The sequence below is a fragment of the Mixophyes fleayi genome, unplaced genomic scaffold (genome assembly GCF_038048845.1).
Source record: "Mixophyes fleayi isolate aMixFle1 unplaced genomic scaffold, aMixFle1.hap1 Scaffold_3168, whole genome shotgun sequence".
Classification (NCBI taxonomy): domain Eukaryota; kingdom Metazoa; phylum Chordata; class Amphibia; order Anura; family Limnodynastidae; genus Mixophyes; species Mixophyes fleayi.
In genome coordinates, this window is record NW_027447193.1 from 1 (window position 1) to 24,889 (window position 24,889).

General features: G+C 44.1%; 61 non-coding genes across 61 annotated transcripts; all 61 read left to right on the forward strand.

Moving 5' to 3' along the window:
- Nucleotides 1-11: 11 nt before the first annotated feature.
- Nucleotides 12-127, forward strand: LOC142129773 (U5 spliceosomal RNA). Its single transcript, XR_012686015.1, has one exon. It is a non-coding gene; the product is annotated as a U5 spliceosomal RNA (small nuclear RNA).
- A 294-nt stretch (nucleotides 128-421) lies between these two features.
- LOC142129824 (U5 spliceosomal RNA) lies at nucleotides 422-537 on the forward strand. The gene has a single exon (XR_012686062.1). It is a non-coding gene; the product is annotated as a U5 spliceosomal RNA (small nuclear RNA).
- Nucleotides 538-831: 294 nt separating this feature from the next.
- On the forward strand, nucleotides 832-947 carry LOC142129812 (U5 spliceosomal RNA). The gene has a single exon (XR_012686051.1). It is a non-coding gene; the product is annotated as a U5 spliceosomal RNA (small nuclear RNA).
- A 290-nt stretch (nucleotides 948-1,237) lies between these two features.
- On the forward strand, nucleotides 1,238-1,353 carry LOC142129826 (U5 spliceosomal RNA). The gene has a single exon (XR_012686064.1). It is a non-coding gene; the product is annotated as a U5 spliceosomal RNA (small nuclear RNA).
- Nucleotides 1,354-1,647: 294 nt separating this feature from the next.
- LOC142129828 (U5 spliceosomal RNA) lies at nucleotides 1,648-1,763 on the forward strand. The gene has a single exon (XR_012686065.1). It is a non-coding gene; the product is annotated as a U5 spliceosomal RNA (small nuclear RNA).
- A 291-nt stretch (nucleotides 1,764-2,054) lies between these two features.
- On the forward strand, nucleotides 2,055-2,170 carry LOC142129829 (U5 spliceosomal RNA). The gene has a single exon (XR_012686066.1). It is a non-coding gene; the product is annotated as a U5 spliceosomal RNA (small nuclear RNA).
- Nucleotides 2,171-2,464: 294 nt separating this feature from the next.
- On the forward strand, nucleotides 2,465-2,580 carry LOC142129830 (U5 spliceosomal RNA). Its single transcript, XR_012686067.1, has one exon. It is a non-coding gene; the product is annotated as a U5 spliceosomal RNA (small nuclear RNA).
- Nucleotides 2,581-2,872: 292 nt separating this feature from the next.
- LOC142129785 (U5 spliceosomal RNA) lies at nucleotides 2,873-2,988 on the forward strand. The gene has a single exon (XR_012686026.1). It is a non-coding gene; the product is annotated as a U5 spliceosomal RNA (small nuclear RNA).
- Nucleotides 2,989-3,282: 294 nt separating this feature from the next.
- LOC142129797 (U5 spliceosomal RNA) lies at nucleotides 3,283-3,398 on the forward strand. The gene has a single exon (XR_012686037.1). It is a non-coding gene; the product is annotated as a U5 spliceosomal RNA (small nuclear RNA).
- Nucleotides 3,399-3,692: 294 nt separating this feature from the next.
- On the forward strand, nucleotides 3,693-3,808 carry LOC142129831 (U5 spliceosomal RNA). The gene has a single exon (XR_012686068.1). It is a non-coding gene; the product is annotated as a U5 spliceosomal RNA (small nuclear RNA).
- A 291-nt stretch (nucleotides 3,809-4,099) lies between these two features.
- On the forward strand, nucleotides 4,100-4,214 carry LOC142129817 (U5 spliceosomal RNA). Its single transcript, XR_012686055.1, has one exon. It is a non-coding gene; the product is annotated as a U5 spliceosomal RNA (small nuclear RNA).
- A 292-nt stretch (nucleotides 4,215-4,506) lies between these two features.
- Nucleotides 4,507-4,622, forward strand: LOC142129786 (U5 spliceosomal RNA). The gene has a single exon (XR_012686027.1). It is a non-coding gene; the product is annotated as a U5 spliceosomal RNA (small nuclear RNA).
- A 294-nt stretch (nucleotides 4,623-4,916) lies between these two features.
- LOC142129774 (U5 spliceosomal RNA) lies at nucleotides 4,917-5,032 on the forward strand. The gene has a single exon (XR_012686016.1). It is a non-coding gene; the product is annotated as a U5 spliceosomal RNA (small nuclear RNA).
- A 294-nt stretch (nucleotides 5,033-5,326) lies between these two features.
- Nucleotides 5,327-5,442, forward strand: LOC142129832 (U5 spliceosomal RNA). Its single transcript, XR_012686070.1, has one exon. It is a non-coding gene; the product is annotated as a U5 spliceosomal RNA (small nuclear RNA).
- Nucleotides 5,443-5,736: 294 nt separating this feature from the next.
- On the forward strand, nucleotides 5,737-5,852 carry LOC142129813 (U5 spliceosomal RNA). Its single transcript, XR_012686052.1, has one exon. It is a non-coding gene; the product is annotated as a U5 spliceosomal RNA (small nuclear RNA).
- A 291-nt stretch (nucleotides 5,853-6,143) lies between these two features.
- On the forward strand, nucleotides 6,144-6,259 carry LOC142129833 (U5 spliceosomal RNA). The gene has a single exon (XR_012686071.1). It is a non-coding gene; the product is annotated as a U5 spliceosomal RNA (small nuclear RNA).
- Nucleotides 6,260-6,553: 294 nt separating this feature from the next.
- Nucleotides 6,554-6,669, forward strand: LOC142129867 (U5 spliceosomal RNA). The gene has a single exon (XR_012686101.1). It is a non-coding gene; the product is annotated as a U5 spliceosomal RNA (small nuclear RNA).
- A 292-nt stretch (nucleotides 6,670-6,961) lies between these two features.
- On the forward strand, nucleotides 6,962-7,077 carry LOC142129787 (U5 spliceosomal RNA). Its single transcript, XR_012686028.1, has one exon. It is a non-coding gene; the product is annotated as a U5 spliceosomal RNA (small nuclear RNA).
- Nucleotides 7,078-7,368: 291 nt separating this feature from the next.
- Nucleotides 7,369-7,484, forward strand: LOC142129834 (U5 spliceosomal RNA). The gene has a single exon (XR_012686072.1). It is a non-coding gene; the product is annotated as a U5 spliceosomal RNA (small nuclear RNA).
- A 294-nt stretch (nucleotides 7,485-7,778) lies between these two features.
- LOC142129789 (U5 spliceosomal RNA) lies at nucleotides 7,779-7,894 on the forward strand. Its single transcript, XR_012686030.1, has one exon. It is a non-coding gene; the product is annotated as a U5 spliceosomal RNA (small nuclear RNA).
- A 294-nt stretch (nucleotides 7,895-8,188) lies between these two features.
- On the forward strand, nucleotides 8,189-8,304 carry LOC142129835 (U5 spliceosomal RNA). Its single transcript, XR_012686073.1, has one exon. It is a non-coding gene; the product is annotated as a U5 spliceosomal RNA (small nuclear RNA).
- Nucleotides 8,305-8,598: 294 nt separating this feature from the next.
- Nucleotides 8,599-8,714, forward strand: LOC142129836 (U5 spliceosomal RNA). The gene has a single exon (XR_012686074.1). It is a non-coding gene; the product is annotated as a U5 spliceosomal RNA (small nuclear RNA).
- Nucleotides 8,715-9,008: 294 nt separating this feature from the next.
- LOC142129815 (U5 spliceosomal RNA) lies at nucleotides 9,009-9,124 on the forward strand. The gene has a single exon (XR_012686054.1). It is a non-coding gene; the product is annotated as a U5 spliceosomal RNA (small nuclear RNA).
- Nucleotides 9,125-9,415: 291 nt separating this feature from the next.
- LOC142129868 (U5 spliceosomal RNA) lies at nucleotides 9,416-9,531 on the forward strand. The gene has a single exon (XR_012686102.1). It is a non-coding gene; the product is annotated as a U5 spliceosomal RNA (small nuclear RNA).
- Nucleotides 9,532-9,822: 291 nt separating this feature from the next.
- Nucleotides 9,823-9,938, forward strand: LOC142129839 (U5 spliceosomal RNA). The gene has a single exon (XR_012686076.1). It is a non-coding gene; the product is annotated as a U5 spliceosomal RNA (small nuclear RNA).
- A 291-nt stretch (nucleotides 9,939-10,229) lies between these two features.
- Nucleotides 10,230-10,345, forward strand: LOC142129840 (U5 spliceosomal RNA). Its single transcript, XR_012686077.1, has one exon. It is a non-coding gene; the product is annotated as a U5 spliceosomal RNA (small nuclear RNA).
- Nucleotides 10,346-10,639: 294 nt separating this feature from the next.
- Nucleotides 10,640-10,755, forward strand: LOC142129771 (U5 spliceosomal RNA). Its single transcript, XR_012686014.1, has one exon. It is a non-coding gene; the product is annotated as a U5 spliceosomal RNA (small nuclear RNA).
- A 294-nt stretch (nucleotides 10,756-11,049) lies between these two features.
- On the forward strand, nucleotides 11,050-11,165 carry LOC142129799 (U5 spliceosomal RNA). Its single transcript, XR_012686039.1, has one exon. It is a non-coding gene; the product is annotated as a U5 spliceosomal RNA (small nuclear RNA).
- A 291-nt stretch (nucleotides 11,166-11,456) lies between these two features.
- On the forward strand, nucleotides 11,457-11,572 carry LOC142129841 (U5 spliceosomal RNA). The gene has a single exon (XR_012686078.1). It is a non-coding gene; the product is annotated as a U5 spliceosomal RNA (small nuclear RNA).
- A 291-nt stretch (nucleotides 11,573-11,863) lies between these two features.
- Nucleotides 11,864-11,979, forward strand: LOC142129837 (U5 spliceosomal RNA). Its single transcript, XR_012686075.1, has one exon. It is a non-coding gene; the product is annotated as a U5 spliceosomal RNA (small nuclear RNA).
- A 291-nt stretch (nucleotides 11,980-12,270) lies between these two features.
- On the forward strand, nucleotides 12,271-12,386 carry LOC142129800 (U5 spliceosomal RNA). Its single transcript, XR_012686040.1, has one exon. It is a non-coding gene; the product is annotated as a U5 spliceosomal RNA (small nuclear RNA).
- Nucleotides 12,387-12,677: 291 nt separating this feature from the next.
- LOC142129842 (U5 spliceosomal RNA) lies at nucleotides 12,678-12,793 on the forward strand. Its single transcript, XR_012686079.1, has one exon. It is a non-coding gene; the product is annotated as a U5 spliceosomal RNA (small nuclear RNA).
- Nucleotides 12,794-13,084: 291 nt separating this feature from the next.
- Nucleotides 13,085-13,200, forward strand: LOC142129843 (U5 spliceosomal RNA). The gene has a single exon (XR_012686080.1). It is a non-coding gene; the product is annotated as a U5 spliceosomal RNA (small nuclear RNA).
- Nucleotides 13,201-13,494: 294 nt separating this feature from the next.
- Nucleotides 13,495-13,610, forward strand: LOC142129825 (U5 spliceosomal RNA). The gene has a single exon (XR_012686063.1). It is a non-coding gene; the product is annotated as a U5 spliceosomal RNA (small nuclear RNA).
- A 294-nt stretch (nucleotides 13,611-13,904) lies between these two features.
- On the forward strand, nucleotides 13,905-14,020 carry LOC142129776 (U5 spliceosomal RNA). Its single transcript, XR_012686018.1, has one exon. It is a non-coding gene; the product is annotated as a U5 spliceosomal RNA (small nuclear RNA).
- Nucleotides 14,021-14,311: 291 nt separating this feature from the next.
- On the forward strand, nucleotides 14,312-14,427 carry LOC142129844 (U5 spliceosomal RNA). The gene has a single exon (XR_012686081.1). It is a non-coding gene; the product is annotated as a U5 spliceosomal RNA (small nuclear RNA).
- Nucleotides 14,428-14,718: 291 nt separating this feature from the next.
- On the forward strand, nucleotides 14,719-14,834 carry LOC142129850 (U5 spliceosomal RNA). The gene has a single exon (XR_012686086.1). It is a non-coding gene; the product is annotated as a U5 spliceosomal RNA (small nuclear RNA).
- A 294-nt stretch (nucleotides 14,835-15,128) lies between these two features.
- LOC142129858 (U5 spliceosomal RNA) lies at nucleotides 15,129-15,244 on the forward strand. Its single transcript, XR_012686094.1, has one exon. It is a non-coding gene; the product is annotated as a U5 spliceosomal RNA (small nuclear RNA).
- A 290-nt stretch (nucleotides 15,245-15,534) lies between these two features.
- Nucleotides 15,535-15,650, forward strand: LOC142129862 (U5 spliceosomal RNA). The gene has a single exon (XR_012686097.1). It is a non-coding gene; the product is annotated as a U5 spliceosomal RNA (small nuclear RNA).
- A 294-nt stretch (nucleotides 15,651-15,944) lies between these two features.
- Nucleotides 15,945-16,060, forward strand: LOC142129788 (U5 spliceosomal RNA). Its single transcript, XR_012686029.1, has one exon. It is a non-coding gene; the product is annotated as a U5 spliceosomal RNA (small nuclear RNA).
- A 294-nt stretch (nucleotides 16,061-16,354) lies between these two features.
- Nucleotides 16,355-16,470, forward strand: LOC142129859 (U5 spliceosomal RNA). Its single transcript, XR_012686095.1, has one exon. It is a non-coding gene; the product is annotated as a U5 spliceosomal RNA (small nuclear RNA).
- Nucleotides 16,471-16,760: 290 nt separating this feature from the next.
- LOC142129801 (U5 spliceosomal RNA) lies at nucleotides 16,761-16,876 on the forward strand. Its single transcript, XR_012686041.1, has one exon. It is a non-coding gene; the product is annotated as a U5 spliceosomal RNA (small nuclear RNA).
- A 291-nt stretch (nucleotides 16,877-17,167) lies between these two features.
- Nucleotides 17,168-17,283, forward strand: LOC142129845 (U5 spliceosomal RNA). Its single transcript, XR_012686082.1, has one exon. It is a non-coding gene; the product is annotated as a U5 spliceosomal RNA (small nuclear RNA).
- A 294-nt stretch (nucleotides 17,284-17,577) lies between these two features.
- On the forward strand, nucleotides 17,578-17,693 carry LOC142129814 (U5 spliceosomal RNA). The gene has a single exon (XR_012686053.1). It is a non-coding gene; the product is annotated as a U5 spliceosomal RNA (small nuclear RNA).
- Nucleotides 17,694-17,984: 291 nt separating this feature from the next.
- Nucleotides 17,985-18,100, forward strand: LOC142129803 (U5 spliceosomal RNA). Its single transcript, XR_012686043.1, has one exon. It is a non-coding gene; the product is annotated as a U5 spliceosomal RNA (small nuclear RNA).
- Nucleotides 18,101-18,391: 291 nt separating this feature from the next.
- Nucleotides 18,392-18,507, forward strand: LOC142129777 (U5 spliceosomal RNA). Its single transcript, XR_012686019.1, has one exon. It is a non-coding gene; the product is annotated as a U5 spliceosomal RNA (small nuclear RNA).
- Nucleotides 18,508-18,798: 291 nt separating this feature from the next.
- On the forward strand, nucleotides 18,799-18,914 carry LOC142129779 (U5 spliceosomal RNA). Its single transcript, XR_012686021.1, has one exon. It is a non-coding gene; the product is annotated as a U5 spliceosomal RNA (small nuclear RNA).
- Nucleotides 18,915-19,205: 291 nt separating this feature from the next.
- On the forward strand, nucleotides 19,206-19,321 carry LOC142129846 (U5 spliceosomal RNA). Its single transcript, XR_012686083.1, has one exon. It is a non-coding gene; the product is annotated as a U5 spliceosomal RNA (small nuclear RNA).
- A 291-nt stretch (nucleotides 19,322-19,612) lies between these two features.
- Nucleotides 19,613-19,728, forward strand: LOC142129856 (U5 spliceosomal RNA). The gene has a single exon (XR_012686092.1). It is a non-coding gene; the product is annotated as a U5 spliceosomal RNA (small nuclear RNA).
- A 294-nt stretch (nucleotides 19,729-20,022) lies between these two features.
- LOC142129861 (U5 spliceosomal RNA) lies at nucleotides 20,023-20,138 on the forward strand. The gene has a single exon (XR_012686096.1). It is a non-coding gene; the product is annotated as a U5 spliceosomal RNA (small nuclear RNA).
- Nucleotides 20,139-20,428: 290 nt separating this feature from the next.
- LOC142129819 (U5 spliceosomal RNA) lies at nucleotides 20,429-20,544 on the forward strand. The gene has a single exon (XR_012686057.1). It is a non-coding gene; the product is annotated as a U5 spliceosomal RNA (small nuclear RNA).
- Nucleotides 20,545-20,835: 291 nt separating this feature from the next.
- Nucleotides 20,836-20,951, forward strand: LOC142129820 (U5 spliceosomal RNA). The gene has a single exon (XR_012686058.1). It is a non-coding gene; the product is annotated as a U5 spliceosomal RNA (small nuclear RNA).
- Nucleotides 20,952-21,245: 294 nt separating this feature from the next.
- Nucleotides 21,246-21,361, forward strand: LOC142129780 (U5 spliceosomal RNA). Its single transcript, XR_012686022.1, has one exon. It is a non-coding gene; the product is annotated as a U5 spliceosomal RNA (small nuclear RNA).
- A 294-nt stretch (nucleotides 21,362-21,655) lies between these two features.
- LOC142129821 (U5 spliceosomal RNA) lies at nucleotides 21,656-21,771 on the forward strand. Its single transcript, XR_012686059.1, has one exon. It is a non-coding gene; the product is annotated as a U5 spliceosomal RNA (small nuclear RNA).
- Nucleotides 21,772-22,062: 291 nt separating this feature from the next.
- Nucleotides 22,063-22,178, forward strand: LOC142129804 (U5 spliceosomal RNA). Its single transcript, XR_012686044.1, has one exon. It is a non-coding gene; the product is annotated as a U5 spliceosomal RNA (small nuclear RNA).
- A 291-nt stretch (nucleotides 22,179-22,469) lies between these two features.
- On the forward strand, nucleotides 22,470-22,585 carry LOC142129791 (U5 spliceosomal RNA). The gene has a single exon (XR_012686032.1). It is a non-coding gene; the product is annotated as a U5 spliceosomal RNA (small nuclear RNA).
- A 291-nt stretch (nucleotides 22,586-22,876) lies between these two features.
- On the forward strand, nucleotides 22,877-22,992 carry LOC142129847 (U5 spliceosomal RNA). The gene has a single exon (XR_012686084.1). It is a non-coding gene; the product is annotated as a U5 spliceosomal RNA (small nuclear RNA).
- A 294-nt stretch (nucleotides 22,993-23,286) lies between these two features.
- On the forward strand, nucleotides 23,287-23,402 carry LOC142129848 (U5 spliceosomal RNA). Its single transcript, XR_012686085.1, has one exon. It is a non-coding gene; the product is annotated as a U5 spliceosomal RNA (small nuclear RNA).
- Nucleotides 23,403-23,693: 291 nt separating this feature from the next.
- Nucleotides 23,694-23,809, forward strand: LOC142129778 (U5 spliceosomal RNA). Its single transcript, XR_012686020.1, has one exon. It is a non-coding gene; the product is annotated as a U5 spliceosomal RNA (small nuclear RNA).
- A 294-nt stretch (nucleotides 23,810-24,103) lies between these two features.
- On the forward strand, nucleotides 24,104-24,219 carry LOC142129863 (U5 spliceosomal RNA). Its single transcript, XR_012686098.1, has one exon. It is a non-coding gene; the product is annotated as a U5 spliceosomal RNA (small nuclear RNA).
- Nucleotides 24,220-24,509: 290 nt separating this feature from the next.
- On the forward strand, nucleotides 24,510-24,625 carry LOC142129790 (U5 spliceosomal RNA). The gene has a single exon (XR_012686031.1). It is a non-coding gene; the product is annotated as a U5 spliceosomal RNA (small nuclear RNA).
- The last annotated feature ends 264 nt before the right edge of the window (nucleotides 24,626-24,889 follow it).

Genomic DNA, 24,889 nt, shown 5'->3' on the forward strand with positions numbered 1-24,889 from the left:
TACTCTTGGTCATGCTCTGGTTTCTCTTCAGAACGCAGAAATCTTTCGCCTTTTACTAAAGATTTCCGTGGAGAGGAGCAAAACTGAGTTTTAACTCAATTTTTGCATGCCCCATCTGACTGGGGTTTCATTTTCATGTATAAAGATAAAGTAAACTTGCTCACCATTTCTAAGCCTGGATGAGGGCTCATTTGCATACTAAGTGACTGCCTCCTTTTGATCAGAAATGCTTTTTTTGACAGTGTTCATTCCTTGAAAGAGCCATAAGCACATGGAGAAAAAGAGGGTGAAAGCTGCATATGGAGCAAGGCAAGGTGGAGCCTGAGATGCACCTGCAATTCTTTCTTCAGAGCTGGGTGCTCACTCTCAGGTGAACCAGGACTGTTGGCACTGCACCCAGACAAGAAGTGGACTCTTGGTCATGCTCTGGTTTCTCTTCAGAACGCACAAATCTTTCGCCTTTTACTAAAGATTTCCGTGGAGAGGAGCAAAACTGAGTTTTAACTCAATTTTTGCATGCCCCATCTGACTGGGGTTTCATTTTCATGTATAAAGATAAAGTAAACTTGCTCACCATTTCTAAGCCTGGATGAGGGCTCATTTGCATACTAAGTGACTGCCTCCTTTTGATCAGAAATGCTTTTTTTGACAGTGTTCATTCCTTGAAAGAGCCATAAGCACATGGAGAAAAAGAGGGTGAAAGCTGCATATGGAGCAAGGCAAGGTGGAGTCTGAGATGCACCTGCAATTCTTTCTTCAGAGCTGGGTGCTCACTCTCAGGTGAACCAGGACTGCTGGCACTGCACCCAGACAAGAAGTGGACTCTTGGTCATGCTCTGGTTTCTCTTCAGAACGCACAAATCTTTCGCCTTTTACTAAAAATTTCCATGGAGAGGAGCAAAACTGAGTTTTAACTCAATTTTTGCATGCCCCATCTGACTGGGGTTTCATTTTGATGTATAAAGATAAAGTAAACTTGCTCCCCATTTCTAAGCCTGGATGAGGGCTCATTTGCATACTAAGTGACTGCCTCCATTGATCAGAAATGCTTTTTTTGACAGTGTTCATTCCTTGAAAGAGCCATAAGCACATGGAAAAGAGGGTGAAAGCTGCATATGGAGCAAGGCAAGGTGGAGCCTGAGATGCACCTGCAATTCTTTCTTCAGAGCTGGGTGCTCACTCTCAGGTGAACCAGGACTGCTGGCACTGCACCCAGACAAGAAGTGGACTCTTGGTCATGCTCTGGTTTCTCTTCAGAACGCACAAATCTTTCGCCTTTTACTAAAGATTTCCGTGGAGAGGAGCAAAACTGAGTTTTAACTCAATTTTTGCATGCCCCATCTGACTGGGGTTTCATTTTGATGTATAAAGATAAAGTAAACTTGCTCACCATTTCTAAGCCTGGATGAGGGCTCATTTGCATACTAAGTGACTGCCTCCTTTTGATCAGAAATGCTTTTTTTGACAGTGTTCATTCCTTGAAAGAGCCATAAGCACATGGAGAAAAAGAGGGTGAAAGCTGCATATGGAGCAAGGCAAGGTGGAGCCTGAGATGCACCTGCAATTCTTTCTTCAGAGCTGGGTGCTCACTCTCAGGTGAACCAGGACTGCTGGCACTGCACCCAGACAAGAAGTGGACTCTTGGTCATGCTCTGGTTTCTCTTCAGAACGCACAAATCTTTCGCCTTTTACTAAAGATTTCCGTGGAGAGGAGCAAAACTGAGTTTTAACTCAATTTTTGCATGCCCCATCTGACTGGGGTTTCATTTTGATGTATAAAGATAAAGTAAACTTGCTCACCATTTCTAAGCCTGGATGAGGGCTCATTTGCATACTAAGTGACTGCCTCCTTTTGATCAGAAATGCTTTTTTTGACAGTGTTCGTTCCTTGAAAGAGCCATAAGCATATGGAAAAGAGGGTGAAAGCTGCATATGGAGCAAGGCAAGGTGGAGCCTGAGATGCACCTGCAATTCTTTCTTCAGAGCTGGGTGCTCACTCTCAGGTGAACCAGGACTGCTGGCACTGCACCCAGACAAGAAGTGGACTCTTGGTCATGCTCTGGTTTCTCTTCAGAACGCACAAATCTTTCGCCTTTTACTAAAGATTTCCGTGGAGAGGAGCAAAACTGAGTTTTAACTCAATTTTTGCATGCCCCATCTGACTGGGGTTTCATTTTCATGTATAAAGATAAAGTAAACTTGCTCACCATTTCTAAGCCTGGATGAGGGCTCATTTGCATACTAAGTGACTGCCTCCTTTTGATCAGAAATGCTTTTTTTGACAGTGTTCATTCCTTGAAAGAGCCATAAGCACATGGAGAAAAAGAGGGTGAAAGCTGCATATGGAGCAAGGCAAGGTGGAGCCTGAGATGCACCTGCAATTCTTTCTTCAGAGCTGGGTGCTCACTCTCAGGTGAACCAGGACTGCTGGCACTGCACCCAGACAAGAAGTGGACTCTTGGTCATGCTCTGGTTTCTCTTCAGAACGCACAAATCTTTCGCCTTTTACTAAAGATTTCCGTGGAGAGGAGCAAAACTGAGTTTTAACTCAATTTTTGCATGCCCCATCTGACTGGGGTTTCATTTTCATGTATAAAGATAAAGTAAACTTACTCACCATTTCTAAGCCTGGATGAGGGCTCATTTGCATACTAAGTGACTGCCTCCTTTTGATCAGAAATGCTTTTTTTTGACAGTGTTCATTCCTTGAAAGAGCCATAAGCACATGGAAAAGAGGGTGAAAGCTGCATATGGAGCAAGGCAAGGTGGAGCCTGAGATGTACCTGCAATTCTTTCTTCAGAGCTGGGTGCTCACTCTCAGGTGAACCAGGACTGCTGGCACTGCACCCAGACAAGAAGTGGACTCTTGGTCATGCTCTGGTTTCTCTTCAGAACGCACAAATCTTTCGCCTTTTACTAAAGATTTCCGTGGAGAGGAGCAAAACTGAGTTTTAACTCAATTTTTGCATGCCCAATCTGACTGGGGTTTCATTTTGATGTATAAAGATAAAGTAAACTTGCTCACCATTTCTAAGCCTGGGTGAGGGCTCATTTGCATACTAAGTGACTGCCTCCTTTTGATCAGAAATGCTTTTTTTGACAGTGTTCATTCCTTGAAAGAGCCATAAGCACATGGAGAAAAAGAGGGTGAAAGCTGCATATGGAGCAAGGCAAGGTGGAGCCTGAGATGCACCTGCAATTCTTTCTTCAGAGCTGGGTGCTCACTCTCAGGTGAACCAGGACTGCTGGCACTGCACCCAGACAAGAAGTGGACTCTTGGTCATGTTCTGGTTTCTCTTCAGAACGCACAAATCTTTCGCCTTTTACTAAAGATTTCCGTGGAGAGGAGCAAAACTGAGTTTTAACTCAATTTTTGCATGCCCCATCTGACTAGGGTTTCATTTTGATGTATAAAGATAAAGTAAACTTGCTCACCATTTCTAAGCCTGGATGAGGGCTCATTTGCATACTAAGTGACTGCCTCCTTTTGATCAGAAATGCTTTTTTTGACAGTGTTCATTCCTTGAAAGAGCCATAAGCACATGGAGAAAAAGAGGGTGAAAGCTGCATATGGAGCAAGGCAAGGTGGAGCCTGAGATGCACCTGCAATTCTTTCTTCAGAGCTGGGTGCTCACTCTCAGGTGAACCAGGACTGCTGGCACTGCACCCAGACAAGAAGTGGACTCTTGGTCATGCTCTGGTTTCTCTTCAGAACGCACAAATCTTTCGCCTTTTACTAAAGATTTCCGTGGAGAGGAGCAAAACTGAGTTTTAACTCAATTTTTGCATGCCCCATCTGACTGGGGTTTCATTTTGATGTATAAAGATAAAGTAAACTTGCTCACCATTTCTAAGCCTGGATGAGGGCTCATTTGCATACTAAGTGACTGCATCCTTTTGATCAGAAATGCTTTTTTTGACAGTGTTCGTTCCTTGAAAGAGCCATAAGCATATGGAAAAGAGGGTGAAAGCTGCATATGGAGCAAGGCAAGGTGGAGCCTGAGATGCACCTGCAATTCTTTCTTCAGAGCTGGGTGCTCACTCTCAGGTGAACCAGGACTGCTGGCACTGCACCCAGACAAGAAGTGGACTCTTGGTCATGCTCTGGTTTCTCTTCAGAACACACAAATCTTTCGCCTTTTACTAAAGATTCCGTGGAGAGGAGCAAAACTGAGTTTTAACTCAATTTTTGCATGCCCCATCTGACTGGGGTTTCATTTTCATGTATAAAGATAAAGTAAACTTACTCACCATTTCTAAGCCTGGATGAGGGCTCATTTGCATACTAAGTGACTGCCTCCTTTTGATCAGAAATGCTTTTTTTTGACAGTGTTTATTCCTTGAAAGAGCCATAAGCACATGGAAAAGAGGGTGAAAGCTGCATTTGGAGCAAGGCAAGGTGGAGCCTGAGATGTACCTGCAATTCTTTCTTCAGAGCTGGGTGCTCACTCTCAGGTGAACCAGGACTGCTGGCACTGCACCCAGACAAGAAGTGGACTCTTGGTCATGCTCTGGTTTCTCTTCAGAACGCACAAATCTTTCGCCTTTTACTAAAGATTTCCGTGGAGAGGAGCAAAACTGAGTTTTAACTCAATTTTTGCATGCCCAATCTGACTGGGGTTTCATTTTGATGTATAAAGATAAAGTAAACTTGCTCACCATTTCTAAGCCTGGATGAGGGCTCATTTGCATACTAAATGACTGCCTCCTTTTGATCAGAAATGCTTTTTTTGACAGTGTTCATTCCTTGAAAGAGCCATAAGCACATGGAGAAAAAGAGGGTGAAAGCTGCATATGGAGCAAGGCAAGGTGGAGCCTGAGATGCACCTGCAATTCTTTCTTCAGAGCTGGGTGCTCACTCTCAGGTGAACCAGGACTGCTGGCACTGCACCCAGACAAGAAGTGGACTCTTGGTCATGCTCTGGTTTCTCTTCAGAACGCAGAAATCTTTCGCCTTTTACTAAAGATTTCCGTGGAGAGGAGCAAAACTGAGTTTTAACTCAATTTTTGCATGCCCCATCTGACTGGGGTTTCATTTTGATGTATAAAGATAAAGTAAACTTGCTCACCATTTCTAAGCCTGGATGAGGGCTCATTTGCATACTAAGTGACTGCCTCCTTTTGATCAGAAATGCTTTTTTTGACAGTGTTCATTCCTTGAAAGAGCCATAAGCACATGGAGAAAAAGAGGGTGAAAGCTGCATATGGAGCAAGGCAAGGTGGAGCCTGAGATGCACCTGCAATTCTTTCTTCAGAGCTGGGTGCTCACTCTCAGGTGAACCAGGACTGTTGGCACTGCACCCAGACAAGAAGTGGACTCTTGGTCATGCTCTGGTTTCTCTTCAGAACGCACAAATCTTTCGCCTTTTACTAAAGATTTCCGTGGAGAGGAGCAAAACTGAGTTTTAACTCAATTTTTGCATGCCCCATCTGACTGGGGTTTCATTTTCATGTATAAAGATAAAGTAAACTTGCTCACCATTTCTAAGCCTGGATGAGGGCTCATTTGCATACTAAGTGACTGCCTCCTTTTGATCAGAAATGCTTTTTTTGACAGTGTTCATTCCTTGAAAGAGCCATAAGCACATGGAGAAAAAGAGGGTGAAAGCTGCATATGGAGCAAGGCAAGGTGGAGTCTGAGATGCACCTGCAATTCTTTCTTCAGAGCTGGGTGCTCACTCTCAGGTGAACCAGGACTGCTGGCACTGCACCCAGACAAGAAGTGGACTCTTGGTCATGCTCTGGTTTCTCTTCAGAACGCACAAATCTTTCGCCTTTTACTAAAAATTTCCATGGAGAGGAGCAAAACTGAGTTTTAACTCAATTTTTGCATGCCCCATCTGACTGGGGTTTCATTTTGATGTATAAAGATAAAGTAAACTTGCTCCCCATTTCTAAGCCTGGATGAGGGCTCATTTGCATACTAAGTGACTGCCTCCTTTTGATCAGAAATGCTTTTTTTGACAGTGTTCATTCCTTGAAAGAGCCATAAGCACATGGAAAAGAGGGTGAAAGCTGCATATGGAGCAAGGCAAGGTGGAGCCTGAGATGCACCTGCAATTCTTTCTTCAGAGCTGGGTGCTCACTCTCAGGTGAACCAGGACTGCTGGCACTGCACCCAGACAAGAAGTGGACTCTTGGTCATGCTCTGGTTTCTCTTCAGAACGCACAAATCTTTCGCCTTTTACTAAAGATTTCCGTGGAGAGGAGCAAAACTGAGTTTTAACTCAATTTTTGCATGCCCCATCTGACTGGGGTTTCATTTTGATGTATAAAGATAAAGTAAACTTGCTCACCATTTCTAAGCCTGGATGAGGGCTCATTTGCATACTAAGTGACTGCCTCCTTTTGATCAGAAATGCTTTTTTTGACAGTGTTCATTCCTTGAAAGAGCCATAAGCACATGGAGAAAAAGAGGGTGAAAGCTGCATATGGAGCAAGGCAAGGTGGAGCCTGAGATGCACCTGCAATTCTTTCTTCAGAGCTGGGTGCTCACTCTCAGGTGAACCAGGACTGCTGGCACTGCACCCAGACAAGAAGTGGACTCTTGGTCATGCTCTGGTTTCTCTTCAGAACGCACAAATCTTTCGCCTTTTACTAAAGATTTCCGTGGAGAGGAGCAAAACTGAGTTTTAACTCAGTTTTTGCATGCCCCATCTGACTGGGGTTTCATTTTCATGTATAAAGATAAAGTAAACTTGCTCACCATTTCTAAGCCTGGATGAGGGCTCATTTGCATACTAAGTGACTGCCTCCTTTTGATCAGAAATGCTTTTTTTTGACAGTGTTCATTCCTTGAAAGAGCCATAAGCACATGGAAAAGAGGGTGAAAGCTGCATATGGAGCAAGGCAAGGTGGAGCCTGAGATGCACCTGCAATTCTTTCTTCAGAGCTGGGTGCTCACTCTCAGGTGAACCAGGACTGCTGGCACTGCACCCAGACAAGAAGTGGACTCTTGGTCATGCTCTGGTTTCTCTTCAGAACGCACAAATCTTTCGCCTTTTACTAAAGATTTCCGTGGAGAGGAGCAAAACTGAGTTTTAACTCAATTTTTGCATGCCCAATCTGACTGGGGTTTCATTTTGATGTATAAAGATAAAGTAAACTTGCTCACCATTTCTAAGCCTGGGTGAGGGCTCATTTGCATACTAAGTGACTGCCTCCTTTTGATCAGAAATGCTTTTTTTGACAGTGTTCATTCCTTGAAAGAGCCATAAGCACATGGAAAAGAGGGTGAAAGCTGCATATGGAGCAAGGCAAGGTGGAGCCTGAGATGCACCTGCAATTCTTTCTTCAGAGCTGGGTGCTCACTCTCAGGTGAACCAGGACTGCTGGCACTGCACCCAGACAAGAAGTGGACTCTTGGTCATGCTCTGGTTTCTCTTCAGAACGCACAAATCTTTCGCCTTTTACTAAAGATTTCCGTGGAGAGGAGCAAAACTGAGTTTTAACTCAATTTTTGCATGCCCCATCTGACTGGGGTTTCATTTTCATGTATAAAGATAAAGTAAACTTGCTCACCATTTCTAAGCCTGGATGAGGGCTCATTTGCATACTAAGTGACTGCCTCCTTTTGATCAGAAATGCTTTTTTTGACAGTGTTCATTCCTTGAAAGAGCCATAAGCACATGGAGAAAAAGAGGGTGAAAGCTGCATATGGAGCAAGGCAAGGTGGAGCCTGAGATGCACCTGCAATTCTTTCTTCAGAGCTGGGTGCTCACTCTCAGGTGAACCAGGACTGTTGGCACTGCACCCAGACAAGAAGTGGACTCTTGGTCATGCTCTGGTTTCTCTTCAGAACGCACAAATCTTTCGCCTTTTACTAAAGATTTCTGTGGAGAGGAGCAAAACTGAGTTTTAACTCAATTTTTGCATGCCCCATCTGACTGGGGTTTCATTTTGATGTATAAAGATAAAGTAAACTTGCTCACCATTTCTAAGCCTGGATGAGGGCTCATTTGCATACTAAATGACTGCCTCCTTTTGATCAGAAATGCTTTTTTTGACAGTGTTCATTCCTTGAAAGAGCCATAAGCACATGGAGAAAAAGAGGGTGAAAGCTGCATATGGAGCAAGGCAAGGTGGAGCCTGAGATGCACCTGCAATTCTTTCTTCAGAGCTGGGTGCTCACTCTCAGGTGAACCAGGACTGCTGGCACTGCACCCAGACAAGAAGTGGACTCTTGGTCATGCTCTGGTTTCTCTTCAGAACGCACAAATCTTTCGCCTTTTACTAAAGATTTCCGTGGAGAGGAGCAAAACTGAGTTTTAACTCAATTTTTGCATGCCCCATCTGACTGGGGTTTCATTTTCATGTATAAAGATAAAGTAAACTTGCTCACCATTTCTAAGCCTGGATGAGGGCTCATTTGCATACTAAGTGACTGCCTCCTTTTGATCAGAAATGCTTTTTTTGACAGTGTTCATTCCTTGAAAGAGCCATAAGCACATGGAGAAAAAGAGGGTGAAAGCTGCATATGGAGCAAGGCAAGGTGGAGCCTGAGATGCACCTGCAATTCTTTCTTCAGAGCTGGGTGCTCACTCTCAGGTGAACCAGGACTGTTGGCACTGCACCCAGACAAGAAGTGGACTCTTGGTCATGCTCTGGTTTCTCTTCAGAACGCACAAATCTTTCGCCTTTTACTAAAGATTTCCGTGGAGAGGAGCAAAACTGAGTTTTAACTCAATTTTTGCATGCCCCATCTGACTGGGGTTTCATTTTGATGTATAAAGATAAAGTAAACTTGCTCACCATTTCTAAGCCTGGATGAGGGCTCATTTGCATACTAAGTGACTGCCTCCTTTTGATCAGAAATGCTTTTTTTGACAGTGTTCATTCCTTGAAAGAGCCATAAGCACATGGAGAAAAAGAGGGTGAAAGCTGCATATGGAGCAAGGCAAGGTGGAGTCTGAGATGCACCTGCAATTCTTTCTTCAGAGCTGGGTGCTCACTCTCAGGTGAACCAGGACTGCTGGCACTGCACCCAGACAAGAAGTGGACTCTTGGTCATGCTCTGGTTTCTCTTCAGAACGCACAAATCTTTCGCCTTTTACTAAAAATTTCCATGGAGAGGAGCAAAACTGAGTTTTAACTCAATTTTTGCATGCCCCATCTGACTGGGGTTTCATTTTGATGTATAAAGATAAAGTAAACTTGCTCCCCATTTCTAAGCCTGGATGAGGGCTCATTTGCATACTAAGTGACTGCCTCCTTTTGATCAGAAATGCTTTTTTTGACAGTGTTCATTCCTTGAAAGAGCCATAAGCACATGGAAAAGAGGGTGAAAGCTGCATATGGAGCAAGGCAAGGTGGAGCCTGAGATGCACCTGCAATTCTTTCTTCAGAGCTGGGTGCTCACTCTCAGGTGAACCAGGACTGCTGGCACTGCACCCAGACAAGAAGTGGACTCTTGGTCATGCTCTGGTTTCTCTTCAGAACGCACAAATCTTTCGCCTTTTACTAAAGATTTCCGTGGAGAGGAGCAAAACTGAGTTTTAACTCAGTTTTTGCATGCCCCATCTGACTGGGGTTTCATTTTGATGTATAAAGATAAAGTAAACTTGCTCACCATTTCTAAGCCTGGATGAGGGCTCATTTGCATACTAAGTGACTGCCTCCTTTTGATCAGAAATGCTTTTTTTGACAGTGTTCATTCCTTGAAAGAGCCATAAGCACATGGAAAAGAGGGTGAAAGCTGCATATGGAGCAAGGCAAGGTGGAGCCTGAGATGCACCTGCAATTCTTTCTTCAGAGCTGGGTGCTCACTCTCAGGTGAACCAGGACTGCTGGCACTGCACCCAGACAAGAAGTGGACTCTTGGTCATGCTCTGGTTTCTCTTCAGAACGCACAAATCTTTCGCCTTTTACTAAAGATTTCCGTGGAGAGGAGCAAAACTGAGTTTTAACTCAATTTTTGCATGCCCCATCTGACTGGGGTTTCATTTTGATGTATAAAGATAAAGTAAACTTGCTCACCATTTCTAAGCCTGGATGAGGGCTCATTTGCATACTAAGTGACTGCCTCCTTTTGATCAGAAATGCTTTTTTTGACAGTGTTCATTCCTTGAAAGAGCCATAAGCACATGGAAAAGAGGGTGAAAGCTGCATATGGAGCAAGGCAAGGTGGAGCCTGAGATGCACCTGCAATTCTTTCTTCAGAGCTGGGTGCTCACTCTCAGGTGAACCAGGACTGCTGGCACTGCACCCAGACAAGAAGTGGACTCTTGGTCATGCTCTGGTTTCTCTTCAGAACGCACAAATCTTTCGCCTTTTACTAAAGATTTCCGTGGAGAGGAGCAAAACTGAGTTTTAACTCAATTTTTGCATGCCCCATCTGACTGGGGTTTCATTTTCATGTATAAAGATAAAGTAAACTTGCTCCCCATTTCTAAGCCTGGATGAGGGCTCATTTGCATACTAAGTGACTGCATCCTTTTGATCAGAAATGCTTTTTTTGACAGTGTTCATTCCTTGAAAGAGCCATAAGCACATGGAAAAAAAGAGGGTGAAAGCTGCATATGGAGCAAGGCAAGATGGAGCCTGAGATGCACCTGCAATTCTTTCTTCAGAGCTGGGTGCTCACTCTCAGGTGAACCAGGACTGCTGGCACTGCACCCAGACAAGAAGTGGACTCTTGATCATGCTCTGGTTTCTCTTCAGAACGCACAAATCTTTCGCCTTTTACTAAAGATTTCCGTGGAGAGGAGCAAAACTGAGTTTTAACTCAATTTTTGCATGCCCCATCTGATTGGGGTTTCATTTTGATGTATAAAGATAACGTAAACTTGCTCACCATTTCTAAGCCTGGATGAGGGCTCATTTGCATACTAAGTGACTGCCTCCTTTTGATCAGAAATGCTTTTTTTGACAGTGTTCATTCCTTGAAAGAGCCATAAGCACATGGAGAAAAAGAGGGTGAAAGCTGCATATGGAGCAAGGCAAGGTGGAGCCTGAGATGCACCTGCAATTCTTTCTTCAGAGCTGGGTGCTCACACTCAGGTGAACCAGGACTGCTGGCACTGCACCCAGACAAGAAGTGGACTCTTGGTCATGCTCTGGTTTCTCTTCAGAATGCACAAATCTTTTGCCTTTTACTAAAGATTTCTGTGGAGAGGAGCAAAACTGAGTTTTAACTCAATTTTTGCATGCCCCATCTGACTGGGGTTTCATTTTGATGTATAAAGTTAAAGTAAACTTGCTCACCATTTCTAAGCCTGGATGAGGGCTCATTTGCATACTAAGTGACTGCCTCCTTTTGATCAGAAATGCTTTTTTTGACAGTGTTCATTCCTTGAAAGAGCCATAAGCACATGGAAAAGAGGGTGAAAGCTGCATATGGAGCAAGGCAAGGTGAAGCCTGAGATGCACCTGCAATTCTTTCTTCAGAGCTGGGTGCTCACTCTCAGGTGAACCAGGACTGCTGGCACTGCACCCAGACAAGAAGTGGACTCTTGGTCATGCTCTGGTTTCTCTTCAGAACGCACAAATCTTTCGCCTTTTACTAAAGATTTCCGTGGAGAGGAGCAAAACTGAGTTTTAACTCAATTTTTGCATGCCCCATCTGACTGGGGTTTCATTTTGATGTATAAAGATAACGTAAACTTGCTCACCATTTCTAAGCCTGGATGAGGGCTCATTTGCATACTAAGTGACTGCCTCCTTTTGATCAGAATTGCTTTTTTTGACAGTGTTCATTCCTTGAAAGAGCCATAAGCACATGGAAAAGAGGGTGAAAGCTGCATATGGAGCAAGGCAAGGTGGAGCCTGAGATGCACCTGCAATTCTTTCTTCAGAGCTGGGTGCTCACTCTCAGGTGAACCAGGACTGCTGGCACTGCACCCAGACAAGAAGTGGACTCTTGGTCATGCTCTGGTTTCTCTTCAGAACGCACAAATCTTTCGCCTTTTACTAAAGATTTCCGTGGAGAGGAGCAAAACTGAGTTTTAACTCAATTTTTGCATGCCCCATTTGACTGGGGTTTCATTTTGATGTATAAAGATAAAGTAAACTTGCTCAACATTTCTAAGCCTGGATGAGGGCTCATTTGCATACTAAGTGACTGCCTCCTTTTGATCAGAAATGCTTTTTTTGACAGTGTTCATTCCTTGAAAGAGCCATAAACACATGAAAAAGAGGGTGAAAGCTGCATATGGAGCAAGGCAAGGTGGAGCCTGAGATGCACCTGCAATTCTTTCTTCAGAGCTGGGTGCTCACACTCAGGTGAACCAGGACTGCTGGCACTGCACCCAGACAAGAAGTGGACTCTTGGTCATGCTCTGGTTTCTCTTCAGAATGCACAAATCTTTTGCCTTTTACTAAAGATTTCTGTGGAGAGGAGCAAAACTGAGTTTTAACTCAATTTTTGCATGCCCCATCTGACTGGGGTTTCATTTTGATGTATAAAGTTAAAGTAAACTTGCTCACCATTTCTAAGCCTGGATGAGGGCTCATTTGCATACTAAGTGACTGCCTCCTTTTGATCAGAAATGCTTTTTTTGACAGTGTTCATTCCTTGAAAGAGCCATAAGCACATGAAAAAGAGGGTGAAAGCTGCATATGGAGCAAGGCAAGGTGAAGCCTGAGATGCACCTGCAATTCTTTCTTCAGAGCTGGGTGCTCACTCTCAGGTGAACCAGGACTGCTGGCACTGCACCCAGACAAGAAGTGGACTCTTGGTCATGCTCTGGTTTCTCTTCAGAACGCACAAATCTTTCGCCTTTTACTAAAGATTTCCGTGGAGAGGAGCAAAACTGAGTTTTAACTCAATTTTTGCATGCCCCATCTGACTGGGGTTTCATTTTGATGTATAAAGATAACGTAAACTTGCTCACCATTTCTAAGCCTGGATGAGGGCTCATTTGCATACTAAGTGACTGCCTCCTTTTGATCAGAATTGCTTTTTTTGACAGTGTTCATTCCTTGAAAGAGCCATAAGCACATGGAAAAGAGGGTGAAAGCTGCATATGGAGCAAGGCAAGGTGGAGCCTGAGATGCACCTGCAATTCTTTCTTCAGAGCTGGGTGCTCACTCTCAGGTGAACCAGGACTGCTGGCACTGCACCCAGACAAGAAGTGGACTCTTGGTCATGCTCTGGTTTCTCTTCAGAACGCACAAATCTTTCGCCTTTTACTAAAGATTTCCGTGGAGAGGAGCAAAACTGAGTTTTAACTCAATTTTTGCATGCCCCATCTGACTGGGGTTTCATTTTCATGTATAAAGATAAAGTAAACTTGCTCCCCATTTCTAAGCCTGGATGAGGGCTCATTTGCATACTAAGTGACTGCATCCTTTTGATCAGAAATGCTTTTTTTGACAGTGTTCATTCCTTGAAAGAGCCATAAGCACATGGAAAAAAAGAGGGTGAAAGCTGCATATGGAGCAAGGCAAGGTGGAGCCTGAGATGCACCTGCAATTCTTTCTTCAGAGCTGGGTGCTCACTCTCAGGTGAACCAGGACTGCTGGCACTGCACCCAGACAAGAAGTGGACTCTTGATCATGCTCTGGTTTCTCTTCAGAACGCACAAATCTTTCGCCTTTTACTAAAGATTTCCGTGGAGAGGAGCAAAACTGAGTTTTAACTCAATTTTTGCATGCCCCATCTGATTGGGGTTTCATTTTGATGTATAAAGATAACGTAAACTTGCTCACCATTTCTAAGCCTGGATGAGGGCTCATTTGCATACTAAGTGACTGCCTCCTTTTGATCAGAAATGCTTTTTTTGACAGTGTTCATTCCTTGAAAGAGCCATAAGCACATGGAGAAAAAGAGGGTGAAAGCTGCATATGGAGCAAGGCAAGGTGGAGCCTGAGATGCACCTGCAATTCTTTCTTCAGAGCTGGGTGCTCACTCTCTGGTGAACCAGGACTGCTGGCACTGCACCCAGACAAGAAGTGGACTCTTGGTCATGCTCTGGTTTCTCTTCAGAACACACAAATCTTTCGCCTTTTACTAAAGATTTCCGTGGAGAGGAGCAAAACTGAGTTTTAACTCAATTTTTGCATGCCCCATCTGACTGGGGTTTCATTTTGATGTATAAAGATAAAGTAAACTTGCTCCCCATTTCTAAGCCTGGATGAGGGCTCATTTCCATACTAAGTGACTGCCTCCTTTTGATCAGAATTGCTTTTTTTGACAGTGTTCATTCCTTGAAAGAGCCATAAGCACATGAAAAAGAGGGTGAAAGCTGCATATGGAGCAAGGCAAGGTGGAGCCTGAGATGCACCTGCAATTCTTTCTTCAGAGCTGGGTGCTCACTCTCAGGTGAACCAGGACTGCTGGCACTGCACCCAGACAAGAAGTGGACTCTTTGTCATGCTCTGGTTTCTCTTCAGAACGCACAAATCTTTCGCCTTTTACTAAAGATTTCCGTGGAGAGGAGCAAAACTGAGTTTTAACTCAATTTTTGCATGCCCCATCTGACTGGGGTTTCATTTTCATGTATAAAGATAAAGTAAACTTGCTCCCCATTTCTAAGCCTGGATGAGGGCTCATTTGCATACTAAGTGACTGCCTCCTTTTGATCAGAATTGCTTTTTTTGACAGTGTTTATTCCTTGAAAGAGCCATAAGCACATGGAAAATAGGGTGAAAGCTGCATATGGAGCAAGGCAAGGTGGAGCCTGAGATGCACCTGCAATTCTTTCTTCAGAGCTGGGTGCTCACACTCAGGTGAACCAGGACTGCTGGCACTGCACCCAGACAAGAAGTGGACTCTTGGTCATGCTCTGGTTTCTCTTCAGAACGCACAAATCTTTCGCCTTTTACTAAAGATTTCCGTGGAGAGGAGCAAAACTGAGTTTTAACTCAATTTTTGCATGCCCCATTTGACTGGGGTTTCATTTTGATGTATAAAGATAAAGTAAACTTGCTCAACATTTCTAAGCCTGGATGAGGGCTCATTTGCATACTAAGTGACTGCCTCCTTTTGATCAGAAATGCTTTTTTTGACAGTGTTCATTCCTTGAAAGAGCCATAAGCACATGGAGAAAAAGAGGGTGAAAGCTGCATATGGAGCAAGGCAAGGTGAAGCCTGAGATGCACCTGCAATTCTTTCTTCAGAGCTGGGTGCTCACTCTCAGGTGAACCAGGACTGCTGGCACTGCACCCAGACAAGAAGTGGACTCTTGGTCATGCTCTGGTTTCTCTTCAGAACGCACAAATCTTTCGCCTTTTACTAAAGATTTCCGTGGAGAGAAGCAAAACTGAGTTTTAACTCATTTTTTGCATGCCCCATCTGACTGGGGTTTCATTTTGATGTATAAAGATAAAGTAAACTTGCTCCCCATTTCTAAGCCTGGATGAGGGTCATTTGCATACTAAGTGACTGCCTCCTTTTGATCAGAAATGCTTTTTTTGACAGTGTTTATTCCTTGAAAGAGCCATAAGCACATGGAAAATAGGGTGAAAGCTGCATATGGAGCAAGGCAAGGTGGAGCCTGAGATGCACCTGCAATTCTTTCTTCAGAGCTGGGTGCTCACACTCAGGTGAACCAGGACTGCTGGCACTGCACCCAGACAAGAAGTGGACTCTTGGTCATGCTCTGGTTTCTCTTCAGAACGCACAAATCTTTCGCCTTTTACTAAAGATTTCCGTGGAGAGGAGCAAAACTGAGTTTTAACTCAATTTTTGCATGCCCCATTTGACTGGGGTTTCATTTTGATGTATAAAGATAAAGTAAACTTGCTCAACATTTCTAAGCCTGGATGAGGGCTCATTTGCATACTAAGTGACTGCCTCCTTTTGATCAGAAATGCTTTTTTTGACAGTGTTCATTCCTTGAAAGAGCCATAAGCACATGGAGAAAAAGAGGGTGAAAGCTGCATATGGAGCAAGGCAAGGTGAAGCCTGAGATGCACCTGCAATTCTTTCTTCAGAGCTGGGTGCTCACACTCAGGTGAACCAGGACTGCTGGCACTGCACCCAGACAAGAAGTGGACTCTTGGTCATGCTCTGGTTTCTCTTCAGAACGCACAAATCTTTCGCCTTTTACTAAAGATTTCCATGGAGAGGAGCAAAACTGAGTTTTAACTCAATTTTTGCATGCCCCATTTGACTGGGGTTTCATTTTGATGTATAAAGATAAAGTAAACTTGCTCAACATTTCTAAGCCTGGATGAGGGCTCATTTGCATACTAAGTGACTGCCTCCTTTTGATCAGAAATGCTTTTTTTGACAGTGTTCATTCCTTGAAAGAGCCATAAGCACATGGAGAAAAAGAGGGTGAAAGCTGCATATGGAGCAAGGCAAGGTGAAGCCTGAGATGCACCTGCAATTCTTTCTTCAGAGATGGGTGCTCACTCTCAGGTGAACCAGGACTGCTGGCACTGCACCCAGACAAGAAGTGGACTCTTGGTCATGCTCTGGTTTCTCTTCAGAACGCACAAATCTTTCGCCTTTTACTAAAGATTTCCGTGGAGAGAAGCAAAACTGAGTTTTAACTCATTTTTTGCATGCCCCATCTGACTGGGGTTTCATTTTGATGTATAAAGATAAAGTAAACTTGCTCCCCATTTCTAAGCCTGGATGAGGGTCATTTGCATACTAAGTGACTGCCTCCTTTTGATCAGAAATGCTTTTTTTGACAGTGTTCATTCCTTGAAAGAGCCATAAGCACATGAAAAAGAGGGTGAAAGCTGCATATGGAGCAAGGCAAGGTGGAGCCTGAGATGCACCTGCAATTCTTTCTTCAGAGCTGGGTGCTCACACTCAGGTGAACCAGGACTGCTGGCACTGCACCCAGACAAGAAGTGGACTCTTGGTCATGCTCTGGTTTCTCTTCAGAATGCACAAATCTTTTGCCTTTTACTAAAGATTTCTGTGGAGAGGAGCAAAACTGAGTTTTAACTCAATTTTTGCATGCCCCATCTGACTGGGGTTTCATTTTGATGTATAAAGTTAAAGTAAACTTGCTCACCATTTCTAAGCCTGGATGAGGGCTCATTTGCATACTAAGTGACTGCCTCCTTTTGATCAGAAATGCTTTTTTTGACAGTGTTCATTCCTTGAAAGAGCCATAAGCACATGGAAAAGAGGGTGAAAGCTGCATATGGAGCAAGGCAAGGTGGAGCCTGAGATGCACCTGCAATTCTTTCTTCAGAGCTGGGTGCTCACTCTCAGGTGAACCAGGACTGCTGGCACTGCACCCAGACAAGAAGTGGACTCTTGATCATGCTCTGGTTTCTCTTCAGAACGCACAAATCTTTCGCCTTTTACTAAAGATTTCCGTGGAGAGGAGCAAAACTGAGTTTTAACTCAATTTTTGCATGCCCCATCTGACTGGGGTTTCATTTTGATGTATAAAGATAAAGTAAACTTGCTCCCCATTTCTAAGCCTGGATGAGGGCTCATTTCCATACTAAGTGACTGCCTCCTTTTGATCAGAATTGCTTTTTTTGACAGTGTTCATTCCTTGAAAGAGCCATAAGCACATGGAGAAAAAGAGGGTGAAAGCTGCATATGGAGCAAGGCAAGGTGGAGCCTGAGATGCACCTGCAATTCTTTCTTCAGAGCTGGGTGCTCACTCTCAGGTGAACCAGGACTGCTGGCACTGCACCCAGACAAGAAGTGGACTCTTGGTCATGCTCTGGTTTCTCTTCAGAACGCACAAATCTTTCGCCTTTTACTAAAGATTTCCGTGGAGAGAAGCAAAACTGAGTTTTAACTCAATTTTTGCATGCCCCATCTGACTGGGGTTTCATTTTCATGTATAAAGATAAAGTAAACTTGCTCCCCATTTCTAAGCCTGGATGAGGGCCCATTTGCATACTAAGTGACTGCCTCCTTTTGATCAGAAATGCTTTTTTTGACAGTGTTCATTCCTTGAAAGAGCCATAAACACATGAAAAAGAGGGTGAAAGCTGCATATGGAGCAAGGCAAGGTGGAGCCTGAGATGCACCTGCAATTCTTTCTTCAGAGCTGGGTGCTCACACTCAGGTGAACCAGGACTGCTGGCACTGCACCCAGACAAGAAGTGGACTCTTGGTCATGCTCTGGTTTCTCTTCAGAATGCACAAATCTTTTGCCTTTTACTAAAGATTTCTGTGGAGAGGAGCAAAACTGAGTTTTAACTCAATTTTTGCATGCCCCATCTGACTGGGGTTTCATTTTGATGTATAAAGTTAAAGTAAACTTACTCACCATTTCTAAGCCTGGATGAGGGCTCATTTGCATACTAAGTGACTGCCTCCTTTTGATCAGAAATGCTTTTTTTGACAGTGTTCATTCCTTGAAAGAGCCATAAGCACATGGAAAAGAGGGTGAAAGCTGCATATGGAGCAAGGCAAGGTGAAGCCTGAGATGCACCTGCAATTCTTTCTTCAGAGCTGGGTGCTCACTCTCAGGTGAACCAGGACTGCTGGCACTGCACCCAGACAAGAAGTGGACTCTTGGTCATGCTCTGGTTTCTCTTCAGAACACACAAATCTTTCGCCTTTTACTAAAGATTTCCGTGGAGAGGAGCAAAACTGAGTTTTAACTCAATTTTTGCATGCCCCATCTGACTGGGGTTTCATTTTGATGTATAAAGATAAAGTAAACTTGCTCCCCATTTCTAAGCCTGGATGAGGGCTCATTTCCATACTAAGTGACTGCCTCCTTTTGATCAGAATTGCTTTTTTTGACAGTGTTCATTCCTTGAAAGAGCCATAAGCACATGAAAAAGAGGGTGAAAGCTGCATATGGAGCAAGGCAAGGTGGAGCCTGAGATGCACCTGCAATTCTTTCTTCAGAGCTGGGTGCTCACTCTCTGGTGAACCAGGACTGCTGGCACTGCACCCAGACAAGAAGTGGACTCTTGGTCATGCTCTGGTTTCTCTTCAGAACACACAAATCTTTCGCCTTTTACTAAAGATTTCCGTGGAGAGGAGCAAAACTGAGTTTTAACTCAATTTTTGCATGCCCCATCTGACTGGGGTTTCATTTTGATGTATAAAGATAAAGTAAACTTGCTCCCCATTTCTAAGCCTGGATGAGGGCTCATTTCCATACTAAGTGACTGCCTCCTTTTGATCAGAATTGCTTTTTTTGACAGTGTTCATTCCTTGAAAGAGCCATAAGCACATGAAAAAGAGGGTGAAAGCTGCATATGGAGCAAGGCAAGGTGGAGCCTGAGATGCACCTGCAATTCTTTCTTCAGAGCTGGGTGCTCACTCTCAGGTGAACCAGGACTGCTGGCACTGCACCCAGACAAGAAGTGGACTCTTTGTCATGCTCTGGTTTCTCTTCAGAACGCACAAATCTTTCGCCTTTTACTAAAGATTTCCGTGGAGAGGAGCAAAACTGAGTTTTAACTCAATTTTTGCATGCCCCATCTGACTGGGGTTTCATTTTCATGTATAAAGATAAAGTAAACTTGCTCCCCATTTCTAAGCCTGGATGAGGGCTCATTTGCATACTAAGTGACTGCCTCCTTTTGATCAGAATTGCTTTTTTTGACAGTGTTTATTCCTTGAAAGAGCCATAAGCACATGGAAAAGAGGGTGAAAGCTGCATATGGAGCAAGGCAAGGTGGAGCCTGAGATGCACCTGCAATTCTTTCTTCAGAGCTGGGTGCTCACACTCAGGTGAACCAGGACTGCTGGCACTGCACCCAGACAAGAAGTGGACTCTTGGTCATGCTCTGGTTTCTCTTCAGAACGCACAAATCTTTCGCCTTTTACTAAAGATTTCCGTGGAGAGGAGCAAAACTGAGTTTTAACTCAATTTTTGCATGCCTCATTTGACTGGGGTTTCATTTTGATGTATAAAGATAAAGTAAACTTGCTCAACATTTCTAAGCCTGGATGAGGGCTCATTTGCATACTAAGTGACTGCCTCCTTTTGATCAGAAATGCTTTTTTTGACAGTGTTCATTCCTTGAAAGAGCCATAAGCACATGGAGAAAAAGAGGGTGAAAGCTGCATATGGAGCAAGGCAAGGTGAAGCCTGAGATGCACCTGCAATTCTTTCTTCAGAGCTGGGTGCTCACTCTCAGGTGAACCAGGACTGCTGGCACGGCACCCAGACAAGAAGTGGACTCTTGGTCATGCTCTGGTTTCTCTTCAGAACGCACAAATCTTTCGCCTTTTACTAAAGATTTCCGTGGAGAGAAGCAAAACTGAGTTTTAACTCATTTTTTGCATGCCCCATCTGACTGGGGTTTCATTTTGATGTATAAAGATAAAGTAAACTTGCTCCCCATTTCTAAGCCTGGATGAGGGTCATTTGCATACTAAGTGACTGCCTCCTTTTGATCAGAAATGCTTTTTTTGACAGTGTTCATTCCTTGAAAGAGCCATAAGCACATGGAAAAGAGGGTGAAAGCTGCATATGGAGCAAGGCAAGGTGGAGCCTGAGATGCACCTGCAATTCTTTCTTCAGAGCTGGGTGCTCACTCTCAGGTGAACCAGGACTGCTGGCACTGCACCCAGACAAGAAGTGGACTCTTGATCATGCTCTGGTTTCTCTTCAGAACGCACAAATCTTTCGCCTTTTACTAAAGATTTCCGTGGAGAGAAGCAAAACTGAGTTTTAACTCAATTTTTGCATGCCCCATCTGACTGGGGTTTCATTTTGATGTATAAAGTTAAAGTAAACTTGCTCACCATTTCTAAGCCTGGATGAGGGCTCATTTGCATACTAAGTGACTGCCTCCTTTTGATCAGAAATGCTTTTTTTGACAGTGTTCATTCCTTGAAAGAGCCATAAGCACATGGAAAAGAGGGTGAAAGCTGCATATGGAGCAAGGCAAGGTGGAGCCTGAGATGCACCTGCAATTCTTTCTTCAGAGCTGGGTGCTCACTCTCAGGTGAACCAGGACTGCTGGCACTGCACCCAGACAAGAAGTGGACTCTTGATCATGCTCTGGTTTCTCTTCAGAACGCACAAATCTTTCGCCTTTTACTAAAGATTTCCGTGGAGAGAAGCAAAACTGAGTTTTAACTCAATTTTTGCATGCCCCATCTGACTGGGGTTTCATTTTGATGTATAAAGATAACATAAACTTGCTCACCATTTCTAAGCCTGGATGAGGGCTCATTTGCATACTAAGTGACTGCCTCCTTTTGATCAGAAATGCTTTTTTTGACAGTGTTCATTCCTTGAAAGAGCCATAAGCACATGGAGAAAAAGAGGGTGAAAGCTGCATATGGAGCAAGGCAAGGTGGAGCCTGAGATGCACCTGCAATTCTTTCTTCAGAGCTGGGTGCTCACTCTCTGGTGAACCAGGACTGCTGGCACTGCACCCAGACAAGAAGTGGACTCTTGGTCATGCTCTGGTTTCTCTTCAGAACACACAAATCTTTCGCCTTTTACTAAAGATTTCCGTGGAGAGGAGCAAAACTGAGTTTTAACTCAATTTTTGCATGCCCCATCTGACTGGGGTTTCATTTTGATGTATAAAGATAAAGTAAACTTGCTCCCCATTTCTAAGCCTGGATGAGGGCTCATTTCCATACTAAGTGACTGCCTCCTTTTGATCAGAATTGCTTTTTTTGACAGTGTTCATTCCTTGAAAGAGCCATAAGCACATGGAGAAAAAGAGGGTGAAAGCTGCATATGGAGCAAGGCAAGGTGGAGCCTGAGATGCACCTGCAATTCTTTCTTCAGAGCTGGGTGCTCACTCTCAGGTGAACCAGGACTGCTGGCACTGCACCCAGACAAGAAGTGGACTCTTGGTCATGCTCTGGTTTCTCTTCAGAACGCACAAATCTTTCGCCTTTTACTAAAGATTTCCGTGGAGAGAAGCAAAACTGAGTTTTAACTCAATTTTTGCATGCCCCATCTGACTGGGGTTTCATTTTCATGTATAAAGATAAAGTAAACTTGCTCCCCATTTCTAAGCCTGGATGAGGGCCCATTTGCATACTAAGTGACTGCCTCCTTTTGATCAGAAATGCTTTTTTTGACAGTGTTCATTCCTTGAAAGAGCCATAAACACATGAAAAAGAGGGTGAAAGCTGCATATGGAGCAAGGCAAGGTGGAGCCTGAGATGCACCTGCAATTCTTTCTTCAGAGCTGGGTGCTCACACTCAGGTGAACCAGGACTGCTGGCACTGCACCCAGACAAGAAGTGGACTCTTGGTCATGCTCTGGTTTCTCTTCAGAATGCACAAATCTTTTGCCTTTTACTAAAGATTTCTGTGGAGAGGAGCAAAACTGAGTTTTAACTCAATTTTTGCATGCCCCATCTGACTGGGGTTTCATTTTGATGTATAAAGTTAAAGTAAACTTGCTCACCATTTCTAAGCCTGGGTGAGGGCTCATTTGCATACTAAGTGACTGCCTCCTTTTGATCAGAAATGCTTTTTTTGACAGTGTTCATTCCTTGAAAGAGCCATAAGCACATGGAAAAGAGGGTGAAAGCTGCATATGGAGCAAGGCAAGGTGAAGCCTGAGATGCACCTGCAATTCTTTCTTCAGAGCTGGGTGCTCACTCTCAGGTGAACCAGGACTGCTGGCACTGCACCCAGACAAGAAGTGGACTCTTGGTCATGCTCTGGTTTCTCTTCAGAACGCACAAATCTTTCGCCTTTTACTAAAGATTTCTGTGGAGAGGAGCAAAACTGAGTTTTAACTCAATTTTTGCATGCCCCATCTGACTGGGGTTTCATTTTGATGTATAAAGATAAAGTAAACTTGCTCACCATTTCTAAGCCTGGATGAGGGCTCATTTGCATACTAAGTGACTGCCTCCTTTTGATCAGAAATGCTTTTTTTGACAGTGTTCATTCCTTGAAAGAGCCATAAGCACATGGAAAAGAGGGTGAAAGCTGCATATGGAGCAAGGCAAGGTGGAGCCTGAGATGCACCTGCAATTCTTTCTTCAGAGCTGGGTGCTCACTCTCAGGTGAACCAGGACTGCTGGCACTGCACCCAGACAAGAAGTGGACTCTTGGTCATGCTCTGGTTTCTCTTCAGAACGCACAAATCTTTCGCCTTTTACTAAAGATTTCCGTGGAGAGGAGCAAAACTGAGTTTTAACTCAATTTTTGCATGCCCCATCTGACTGGGGTTTCATTTTCATGTATAAAGATAAAGTAAACTTGCTCCCCATTTCTAAGCCTGGATGAGGGCTCATTTGCATACTAAGTGACTGCATCCTTTTGATCAGAAATGCTTTTTTTGACAGTGTTCATTCCTTGAAAGAGCCATAAGCACATGGAAAAAAAGAGGGTGAAAGCTGCATATGGAGCAAGGCAAGGTGGAGCCTGAGATGCACCTGCAATTCTTTCTTCAGAGCTGGGTGCTCACTCTCAGGTGAACCAGGACTGCTGGCACTGCACCCAGACAAGAAGTGGACTCTTGATCATGCTCTGGTTTCTCTTCAGAACGCACAAATCTTTCGCCTTTTACTAAAGATTTCCGTGGAGAGGAGCAAAACTGAGTTTTAACTCAATTTTTGCATGCCCCATCTGACTGGGGTTTCATTTTCATGTATAAAGATAAAGTAAACTTGCTCCCCATTTCTAAGCCTGGATGAGGGCTCATTTGCATACTAAGTGACTGCCTCCTTTTGATCAGAATTGCTTTTTTTGACAGTGTTTATTCCTTGAAAGAGCCATAAGCACATGGAAAATAGGGTGAAAGCTGCATATGGAGCAAGGCAAGGTGGAGCCTGAGATGCACCTGCAATTCTTTCTTCAGAGCTGGGTGCTCACACTCAGGTGAACCAGGACTGCTGGCACTGCACCCAGACAAGAAGTGGACTCTTGGTCATGCTCTGGTTTCTCTTCAGAACGCACAAATCTTTCGCCTTTTACTAAAGATTTCCGTGGAGAGGAGCAAAACTGAGTTTTAACTCAATTTTTGCATGCCCCATTTGACTGGGGTTTCATTTTGATGTATAAAGATAAAGTAAACTTGCTCAACATTTCTAAGCCTGGATGAGGGCTCATTTGCATACTAAGTGACTGCCTCCTTTTGATCAGAAATGCTTTTTTTGACAGTGTTCATTCCTTGAAAGAGCCATAAGCACATGGAGAAAAAGAGGGTGAAAGCTGCATATGGAGCAAGGCAAGGTGAAGCCTGAGATGCACCTGCAATTCTTTCTTCAGAGCTGGGTGCTCACTCTCAGGTGAACCAGGACTGCTGGCACTGCACCCAGACAAGAAGTGGACTCTTGGTCATGCTCTGGTTTCTCTTCAGAACGCACAAATCTTTCGCCTTTTACTAAAGATTTCCGTGGAGAGAAGCAAAACTGAGTTTTAACTCATTTTTTGCATGCCCCATCTGACTGGGGTTTCATTTTGATGTATAAAGATAAAGTAAACTTGCTCCCCATTTCTAAGCCTGGATGAGGGTCATTTGCATACTAAGTGACTGCCTCCTTTTGATCAGAAATGCTTTTTTTGACAGTGTTTATTCCTTGAAAGAGCCATAAGCACATGGAAAATAGGGTGAAAGCTGCATATGGAGCAAGGCAAGGTGGAGCCTGAGATGCACCTGCAATTCTTTCTTCAGAGCTGGGTGCTCACACTCAGGTGAACCAGGACTGCTGGCACTGCACCCAGACAAGAAGTGGACTCTTGGTCATGCTCTGGTTTCTCTTCAGAACGCACAAATCTTTCGCCTTTTACTAAAGATTTCCGTGGAGAGGAGCAAAACTGAGTTTTAACTCAATTTTTGCATGCCCCATTTGACTGGGGTTTCATTTTGATGTATAAAGATAAAGTAAACTTGCTCAACATTTCTAAGCCTGGATGAGGGCTCATTTGCATACTAAGTGACTGCCTCCTTTTGATCAGAAATGCTTTTTTTGACAGTGTTCATTCCTTGAAAGAGCCATAAGCACATGGAGAAAAGAGGGTGAAAGCTGCATATGGAGCAAGGCAAGGTGAAGCCTGAGATGCACCTGCAATTCTTTCTTCAGAGCTGGGTGCTCACTCTCAGGTGAACCAGGACTGCTGGCACT